This window comes from Cibotium barometz, chromosome 17, assembly GCF_041138505.1.
Source record: "Cibotium barometz isolate CiBa-2024 chromosome 17, ASM4113850v1, whole genome shotgun sequence".
Lineage (NCBI taxonomy): Eukaryota > Viridiplantae > Streptophyta > Polypodiopsida > Cyatheales > Cibotiaceae > Cibotium > Cibotium barometz.
Window position 1 is genome coordinate 46,051,720 of NC_141062.1, and position 10,788 is coordinate 46,062,507.

Sequence of the window (10,788 nt, forward strand, 5' to 3'; positions counted from 1 at the left end):
CCACCAGTTTGTTTATGTATGTGCAGATGAACAAGGGCTTATAGCCACTTAAGTGTTTGTCTGTGTAAGCAGTGATGTCATTGATATAGCCAAGTGTCACTGCCCCATGAGTAGAGTGTTGAGAAAGAAAAGGCATTTTATCAATCAATACAAGCATCACATTGTACTATGCAATCATCATCTTTTAGTTTGTTACGTCACACAGTCCCTCTCTTCTGCACATACACCATGGAGGTCCATCATCCTTCATAGCTGCTGGTCTACTAACCCGAAAGCTTATAATGGTCATCCGCCTTCATAGGCAATGCATACGCCATTGCAATGCCATATCTTGGCCTATGTATGGCCATGGATTATGCATAGCTATGCCTATGTGGAGCCTACATGCATGCACAGCCATGGCTTACAAATTTGGGTGGTGGCATGCGTCATGGCATACCCCCAATCTTTGGCTCCTCGTGGTTCGTTTCTATTCTGTTGCAACCGAAACCTCCTCCATGCCATGATCCTCCCCCCCCCCCCCCCCCCCCTCCTAATCCATCCCATTTTCTCACATCAACAAGTGAAGGTAAGCTCTCTCTCCTCCCTTGTTAGGGATTCATGAAAGGTTTGTTCCTCTCCCTCTCTTTTTCTTCCTCTTAGTTTTCTCCATTCGTATTAATTTTTACTTGCCCTAAATCATAGATTCCTAATGCTCAATGTAGGGTTTCATGAGCATGAAGTGGGCATTAAAATGTGATTAGAGAGTGATTGGCGCTCATTTGTGAGAATGGAGAAGAGAGAGAGAAGTCTCCACCTACAAAAGGTAAGTGCAAAGGGGTCCAAGGTGGAGGTGCACATGACCGGATACTTACTTTGGACAAAGAGATAAGGCTTGGGCACCTGGACACTAATTGTGACAGCCTCGTGACTTCAATGAGTGTGTACATAGGGTTTCATGAGCATGAAGTGGGCATTAAAATGTGATTAGAGAGTGATTGGCGCTCATTTGTGAGAATGGAGCATAGAGAGAGAAGTGTCTACCTACAAAAGGTAAGTGCAAAGGAGTCCAAGGTGGAGGTGCACATGACCGGATACTTACTTTGGACAAAGAGATAAGGCTTGAGCACCTGAACACTAATTGTGACAGCCTCATGACTTCAATGAGTGTGTACATAGGGCTAATTATAATTTATAAGAGAGTTTTGGTCGCCCAAAACTTATTAAAGTGTGAATACACTCATTTATAAATTAACACTATATCGAAAGAGAGAAATTAATGCAATTTACCAATACTTACCACTTGTCCACATGCAACATAACCATGTTAACAGGTAGTTTCACATGTATGGTTCAAGGGTGAGCGTCCCTTTACCGAGAACTACACATTTCGTCAAGCAAGCATGACAATAGCATGCAAATTTAATTTGCAGGCAAGAACATAAAGACGCTATGCAATGCAACATTAGTATGGACAATCCCCATTCATGATGAGACTATACCCAAGGGACGTTTCCAGGCAAGTACACAAGATACCAGACCCAGCGGCGGAAAGCCAATCCTCCAAGCGTTTCCGAGCATGTACACACAGGCACAAGTCCTAGCGGAAAGCCGATCCTCCATTCATCTCCGAGCATGTACACACATGCACAGGTTCCAACGGAAAGCCAGGTCCACCAGATATTCTAAGCATGTACACACAGGCACAAGTTCCAACGGAACATCCAAACACATGCCAATTCTCCAAGCATTTCCAGGCATGCCCCTACATACTTGTAAAGGAGACTCACGTGAAAAGCATTGTGTATATGTCAATGACAACCTAAAAGCCACTTTGTTGATCTTCTTGATCACTCGAAAAGGCCCATAGTACCTCATTGCAAGTTTACGGTATGCACCCTCTTTGCCAAGACTCTTTCTAGGTTTTGCTTTCTCAAATTTCAAAAATATGTTGACATCTGATTGCCTTCTATGCTTATCGGCAACCCTTTTTATGTTTGTCCTATGACGTTGCAATGGTTGTTTGAACCTCAGCAAAGGCATTATCAAAGTCTCTTACATACTCATCAACTGTAAATATCTCATCCTTTGTCAAAAGAATGGGTGGCAAAACGACCTTACCATAAACATCTCAAACGGGGCCTTTCTTCAAGATACATGCACCGTATTGTTGAATTCCACAAGCGGTAAGTACTTCTCCTAGGAAGTCTTTTGATCCGCCACCTAACATTTCAAGAGATCCAACACTGCTGAATTTGTAGCTTCACTTTGCCCATATGTTTGAGGGAGATAAGCTTATGAGAAGTCCAATTTGGTGCCCATGTTATCAAACAAGGCCCACCAAAAGAGACTTGTAGTCTTGGGATCTTTATCTCCTACAATGGAGGCATTAGAAGATGTTTGAACACTTCTGCAAGATGTATCGTAACAATATGCTCAGCTTGGATGGTCTTCTTGACCAACAAGAAGAGAGGTTGCTTGCTAAACCTATCCACAATTGTCCAAAAAGCATCATTGCCCTGTTGAATCCATTGTAATACTTTTCCATGGCTACGTGGGAATTGGCAATACTGAAGCAACCGTGGTGCCTTTGCCTATCAAGTTTCACCCTTTGATAAGCAATGCATGCACGTACATGTGCCTCCATGTCTTTCCGGATACTTGGCCAAAAGAAATACCGCTCAATCATGTGCGTAGTAGGCATTATGCCTCTATGACCAACATACGGAGGAGCATGGCACTCATCCAAAACCTTTTGTCTCATCTTGGAGACTACACATAGGCAATTATCTTTCATAAGATAACCCTCTTTGATAACAAAGGAGGCATGTGCATGACCAGCCATCAAATCAGCCCACATAGTGGCAAAATCCCATGTTTTCAAATTCTGAGCCCAAATTTAGAATTTGTGCGCGATTTTACCCTAATATAGGATTTTACAGCATCCACCAAAACGGACACCGGATCAAGCTTATACGTAAATTTCAGTCATTTTAGTTAAAAAGCGACGACCTTTAAACCTTAATAAATACATGACCGGGTGTCCGATTGATGAACGGTCTGCACCCCAAACAACGACCAAGAGAACCTCCCGGTCGGACAAAAAAAAAATTTTCGCCCTCGCGATGGTCCAGCACGCAAATCACGATCGGCGACCCAAATTTGGGGACCTTGCCCCAAAATTTAGACCGTACACACTTACCAAGGTGCCCGTACGATGGATGCACAAGAACTAAAGGCCACTGTGTGGTCCACACGATGGATGCACAAGAGCTAAAGGACGGCCACACGTACCGCTACGTGGACACCCATGCTGCCCCAGACCAGATAAGGTACATGTGTACCACTCCTTTCCATGTCAACCGACACCGTCCTTTTCCCAAGAGCCATGCAGGCCACTGATCTATAGCCTTTGCTGGTACATCGTTCTTTCGTCCTTGCTTTGCGCAGCACCCGTACCCGTACCCCACAGTTATATAAACCCCCGCACCGGGGTGCTCCATGGGCAACACGAATTTTTGCGTAGCTTATGCTCTGCTGTGCCACAGTCCGTACCACCGTACGTCCCTGTGCAGTGTACTTGCTGTAGTACAGCCACCCCTCTCACACCCCCTCATTTGCCACTTTTCAGATAAGGCAATTTTCCTCTATCCCCTTTTGCTAGGAGGCAGTGTCCTTAACTCTTCTCCCCCCACTTACAACAGCCCTCAGCCCTTCTCCCCTTTAGCAAAATGTTTTTGTGTTAAGGACATCTCACAAACCCCCCCCATTTGCGTGGACTTTAGTAAGAGGTTTTAGCCTTAAGAGAGGGTTCATGCGCTGTGGTCTTTTGCTCATACGGTGAGCAAACGATCTCATATTGAGATCCGATTGGAGCGTTTTGACCGCAACAGTGAGCCCTACAAGACAACGTCCAAGATGGCCCCTTCTCGAAAACGTCAGAATATTGCCTCGGGAAGAGCACGCAACAACGAGATTAGAGAAGATGCTCCCGATGTGGCCCCAACCCCCCTTTACAGGATTTAGGGAGAGCTTCTCATGAAGCCACAAATGTGCGACAATGCTTTTCATGAACATGCTTACATGCTAGATTATGGATTTCTGAGTGAAATGCTCATCACTGAAGGCAATATCTAACTAGGAATAAAAGCAAATGCCTTTGATGCATTATATTCCCCATGATATGTCTCAAACTTAAGAGATTTGTCGCCGGATTTGAAGTCACGAAACTTTAATACATTATCATGCATCTCAACAAGTTTCCTTGTGTGCACATCCAGTGGGACAGTCCCTATGACTGACATCATTTTGGGAAAAAAAGGAAATGCATTGGGCATAAAAACATGTGCCATGTATCCTTCTCACTTATGCCACTCAAACTATAAGAAGCCTAACACAAGGAGCGCAACGAGCTGGAGCCCCCCCTGTGTGCTGAGATCTGCCATTGCCCCCCCCCCCCCCCCCCCCCCCCCCCCCCCCCCCCCCCCCCTTCTATGCGCAGCCCTCCCTCTTCGTTGCATTCTCCTCCTCCGCCTCACCTCCATCCTTGCTACCTCCCTTGGACCACTTTTCTTGAACCCTCTGCCCCTGCTGCCCTATGCGCCCCGTTTTCTCTCTTCCCCTCTCCCTACCTACTCGCCTCCCCCTCTTCCGCCAACGCCTCCCCTTTCTCCTGCATACACCTCCTTGCTTGCCTCTTCCGCCTATGCCCCTCCCCCCCCTCCTCCTTTTCTCCTCTTTTTCACCTAACCCCCGGTGGCCTTTTTCGTTTCCCTCACGTTTCCGTCTTCCCTCACCGTCCCTTTCACTTCTCGGGTTTTTCCCTATTGGCAAGCCTCGGCCCCTTTTGGTCTTGACTCCTCAAGAGGACTCCATGGCAGCCACTCCATCATCCCCGACCGAGGCCGCCGTTCCTTGTTTACCTCCAGCTCCTTGCTACAACAGTTGCATCTTTAGAGGCCTCCACTCTGGTTTGCAAGATTGTTTGTAGTCGCCCTGCACGCGGGAAATTTAGGGATCTTCTTCAGGCTAGCCTCCTTGGAGTGCCTTGAAAGATCACAGACGTTCATTCTTTGGGGCGCGGCTACTACCAAGTTGAGTTTGACTCACCACCAACGTCACAACGAGTTATGCAGTTGAGCCCCGTCGCATTGCGTAGAGCCCAAGTCTTCTCTACGATGTGGCAGCACGTCTTTGACTCAGCATCTGACCCACTGGCTGGTGCTTGAGGCTTGCAAGTGACAATCTGCTTCCTAGGCCTCAGGAAGGAATACCTTCCTCTTCTCCCAATGATTGGTGGAGCCATTGGGAGAGTGATGGAAAGCCCCCCTCCCACTACCACTTCGTCCCTCGCACAGTTGGCTCAGATCCCATCATGACACATCTATATCACCTTGCCGGAGACAATGCCTCATGTCATATCCCTTCCTTGTCTCCGGGGACACCCCATCTTGCAGAGAGTCCTTCCTGGCCAATGTTCATTTGTACACCTCGCCAAAGCTTGCCCTCGGCGCTAACTCAGTAGCCCCCCCTCTCGGTCCCCACTCAGATCATCACCAGGGGATCGAGAGAGAGGCAGGCTCTCAGGCAGCCAAGCACCAGGACCCGACTGCGGATGACTTTGCTGCCACAGAGTAGTAGACCATTGGCCCGCACTAGGGCTGCTAGCCGACTTCCAAAGCTGAGCGCCGCCGCCGTGTGCACCAAGCTGGCAAAGTACAAAAGGATTTGGTTCTGTCAAAGAACTGTTTTGAGCATTTATTGCAACACCTACCCGTCGGTGATAGGCCCCCTCCAATCATTGCTAGGGTCCATAGTCACAAAAAACGCGTTTCAACGAAACGAAATGCTAGAAACGTTTCTAGCACAAAACATTTTGAAACAGATTAGAAACCTCTGAATTTTTGCCGTTTCGCCCAAATCTGGATTATTCTATTTTTTTTCTTTTTTGTTGCCTGTTTTCGTTGGTTGGCCAGATCGGCATTTTTTTCTTCTCTTCTCGTTGACGTGTGCACGCAGCCCGCGGCCCACGTTCGCCGCCCTGCTCGCAACCCACCACAACCCACTGCTCTCCCTTCTTCTCCCTTTCTCCTCTTTTTCTTCTCTCTTCTCTCTCCTCTCTTCTCTTCTCTTCTCCTTTTCTTCTCCCATCTTCTTCTCCTCTTCTTCGCTTCTTCACTTCTTCACTCCTTCTCCCACTCTTCTTCTCTCCTTCTCCCCTTCTCTCCTCCTTCTCTACTTCTCTTCTTCTCTCCTTGCTCTTCTCTTCTCTCTTTCTCTACTTCTCCTTTCTTCATCTCTTTTTGCCTTCTTTCATGTCTTGATTATTGCCCAATTTCTCCATTCTTTTCTTCAATTTTGAAAATTCACCCTTAATCAAAGCTAATTTGGCATCAAATCAAGTGATTTGCCCATAATGCCTCGCTAAAACAAGAAGGATGGCACCCGTGAAGTATGGGAAGACACCATTTTCATTCATAGGTATGGGACTTCCGGTACCAAGTGTGTTGTTTGCAAATATTGTGGTGATACCTAGCAAGGTAGTAGCACATGGGTGAGGGCTCATTGCTCATGGGAAGGAAAGCAAGGTTCACGTGGCTACTATTGTGTGAATGAGGGCATATTTTATGCACATGGTGGCTCGGAGCAAAAGTTTAATAGAGTGTGGCCACTTTTGCGCACTTCATTACCTCGAGCAAGAATTGAAGAGACGGTTGAAATGGCAAGGCAACTTGAGGCTTCAAAAAAACGTGGGGGAGAGGAAGCACCGACCAGGAAGCACATCAAATGTGGGTACTCATGCATCCGGCAGTGGTGGTCCTTCGGCTTCACTCTCTACGGCTTTTGGTGGAGCACCCTCATGTCTGGCTGTGGCGGAATCTCCTCTCATGAGTGAGTCATTGTCAAATTTACCCATGGATGAGCCACATGTTTCCATGCCTTCCAAGTGCTCGGCCCTTCCAAGTCTATACAAAGAAGAGGGGTAGAGAACCTATACGTGGACAAAGCACCTTAGAAGCACAGTATGCTCCAAGGCTAAAGCAAGAGGCTCAAATTGCCGAGCATAGGTTCTTCTACCAATGCAACCTTGCTTTTAATATTGCTCGAGTTCTCGTCTATCACAAGTTCTACTATGCATTGGTAGGCGCAGGGCTAGCAGCTTGCATCTTGTCAATTCTGAGTCTTTGAGAACCACACACTTGACAAGTCAAGTCAATCAAATCCAAAGTGAGTTGATGGGATTGAAAGCATGTTGGCATCGGTATGGATGCTCCATTGTCTTTGATGAAAGGAGTGACACTCCTTTTCCCTCTTTTAATATTCTTACAAGTAACAAGTTACATTTCAATGACTTAAATGTTGTCTCTTGAGACTTGAAAACTCATTATAACTCATGGACTTGGGGAGTGTCTTGACTCTCAACTCTTATGATTCTCTCTTTTTATGTTATGAAATTTCTAGAGGCGACGACACATGATCAATATCTTAGTATCTTGTTCTAGCACAACATTATTGCGTGTCATTGATGCCTCCGCCCCTAGCTTGCGCATTACTGGGTGAGTGGATTTATGAGCACATTAGGTAGGCTATTGAGGAGATTGGGCCCGAACGTGTGGTCCAAGTCATCACAAACAATGGTTCAAACTGTACAAAGATGGGAGAATTTGTAGAAAGGGATTACCCAACCATTGTGTGGACTCCATGTGCTTCTCATTCTCTTGATTTGATGATGGAGGATGTGGCATCACTTAGTTGGGTAGAGCCCGTCTTAGAGAAAGCTATGCGCATCATAAAGTTCATCACTCGCAAGACACAAGCTTTGGCCCTTTTTAGAGGGATTTGCCATTATGATCTTGTGAAGCCCGCAAAGACTCACTTCGGCTATCTTTTTCTTGTGCTTCAGAGGTATGAAAATTACAATTTAAGTCATGATTCATGAATGTCATGAATGTCATCTTTATCTCTACTAACATGAATTTAAGGTTGTAATTGATGACTCTATTCTCTCGCATAATCCATTTCAGGATGGTGCAAACCAAAGACTCCCTGCGCCGTCTTGTTTGTAGTGAGGAGTGGGGAATGTGGGCTGGAAGTCGAAAGCTCATCTCATTGTAGAATACATCTTGAGCATGGACTTTTGGGATGAGACTGAGGCTATTACATAGTTGCATCCAAACTAAAGGTTGTATAGTATTAGTAAGTGCTTTAATGTTCATTGATGAGTCTTCAAACTTCATATTTCAAAATTTTATAAGTAAACTATAAATTTTGTATACATATATATCGAGGGCAGTGTTCACTACGTTTGGAATCTTTTTAGCACGTTTTCCAAACGTACTAAACATATCGTTCACTATGTTTGGAACCACCTTGGGCTATTAGGCAAGCCGTTGCACCCCTCTATTTCATCTTACGACTCTTTGATCATGAGGGGTGCACCATGAGCTTATTGTACCACTACATGCAGCGCCTTAGGCAATCCATGACGACATGTAGAGCTTTGTCGAGGGACAGGTATGCAATTGCAACTCTCTTTGCTATTCAAATTGGTGCATGCAATGATCAATCATCAATGTCATGACTCATGACTAATGGATCATTAGACAACTTGCCACTTGATAGTATCATAGTATTGAAATTTCTAAAATGCAATGTGTAACTTGCAGGCTTTCACATCTCTCTTGCATTTGGACCAAAAGACGGAATTAGTTTCATAAACCAATCCATATTGTTTCATACATGCTTCATCCTTTGTACAAGGATGCAACCCACTGGAATGATCGCAATTTGATTTCTGGCTGGACTTCCTACTTGGATAGAGTCTTTTCCACGAAGCAACAAGCCACACAAATTATTTTACTCTTGAGTCTTACTCTTACCTCAAGTTTTAGATTTTCAAGTTTCAAATAAGAACTTACAAACTTAAGTTTTCCTATCTTGATTCTTGAATTGAATGTATGTACTATGAATAGGATTCAGGAGGATGTCATCCTCTTTACACACGATCGTGACCAGTTTGTACGGGAGGTTGCCATGAGGCAGGAGCAGAGACGGCTTGCCGTCTCTTGGTGGGAAATAAATGGATGCTTAACACCGAGTTTGCAGACCTTGGCTCTTCGTGTACTCTCCCAAGAGTGCACGAGTGGTGCAGCCAAACGCATAAGGAGCATATGCGCAGATATTCACACCAATAAGAGAAACATGTATATGTGCATTGTATTAGAGTCTTGAGAATCAAAACTCTAAATTTTAAATTTTAAATTTTAATTAGAGTCGTGGCAGTGGTTCACTTCTCATGCAAGAGATGCTACCTTCAAATGCTTCAGACGAGGGAGAGCTAGAGGCCTCTGATTCTCCTAGTAGTCCTCATATCTCTGACATTGATGATTCGGAGGAGGGAGAGTCCAGAGAGGACTAGCTTCTAGGCTCCTAGAGGCTATCATGTGGACTTTCATGTGACATTGTCACATGATACAATTTATGTTTACTTTTTTGATCTACTTTTTTGCTCATGGATTCATGTCATGTATCCAGATTCTACTATCTATTCTACTTTTTGAGATGACTGTTGAGTCTTGACGTGGATTTATGTGATAGTTTTGAGTTGGTAACTTGGTTTATGAATGACCATTGATGACTTGTGATTCTTGAGTCCTGACTTTATGAATGATGAAATATAAATTGTAATATGTATCTTATGTTTTGAAGTTTATGTTTCATGTGTTTTTCAATTTTAGGTAGCTTCTATAAGTTTTTTTAAATATTTAAGAATTAATGAAAATATTGATTTTTCGAAACCTCACGGTTTCTTAGCCGAGAGACGAAACCTTACGAAATAGAACTCCAAAAACCTCGAAACGAAAACAACCTTGAAACGTTTCGTGTGACAATGCTAGGGTCCCTTCAGTTTGGCGCCTGCTTCCTCGTCGAGATTCCTCCTCTAGTTCTCAGTTTCCAATGAGGTGAGCTCGCCCCACTGAACCCCCAGTGAGCCCCTCCCAACACCCTCCCTCTCCGATGGATCACTCCCAGCCGCTCCCCTCCACTTCCCCACCCCCCTTTGCCTCCTCCATCCTCGCCTCTAACTCTTCCTACAGCATGCCCCTCTGCCCCGTCCTCTTCCTTTGAGCCCACACTCCCCCCTCCCACCGCCTCTCCAGAGCACTCCCATCACCCTCCGCAACACCTGACCCAGAGCGAAGATAGCTAGTGAGCTCCGTCCACCGCTTGATCCATCGTTTCTAAGAGCCGATAGAGATGACCATTGTCGCTTCCTCAGTGAGGGCTCTGCCACCAGAGTCCCCAGGTGGGCCCCCAGGATCTTGGGGCTGCCTGTGGATTACAGTTTCTTCCAATGTCTTCCGGCAAGGGACATATATTTTTGAGGAGACAGTAGCTCCCATTCGGATGTGTGTGGTATTTCATCACTCCAGACCTTCCACGCTAGAGAGTCGCGGCCTTTCCCTTGAGTGCAGCCCCAAAGACGGAGTGGGATTCGGAGTCGGTGGTTGCGCCCATCCACGGGTAGCCAGTAGAGCTCTCACACCATCGTCACGATAGAGACGAGGACGAGGAGGTGGTGGCCTCTAGCCTCGAGGTGTTGCTCTTTGTGTTCCTTCATATCTCAATCGTAGTACCCACCCCGTTGTGTGAAGATCAGAGTACGTCTACTCTTGCGCACAAAGATTGATATGTGGATAGCTTCATGGAACATTCAGGGTTTAGGGAGGCCTCAGTGCTTTCAAAGGCGAGCCGTCCTCAGAGGAGAGCTTCACAGAGCTACAGTTGGGGAACCCATCAACATTCTTT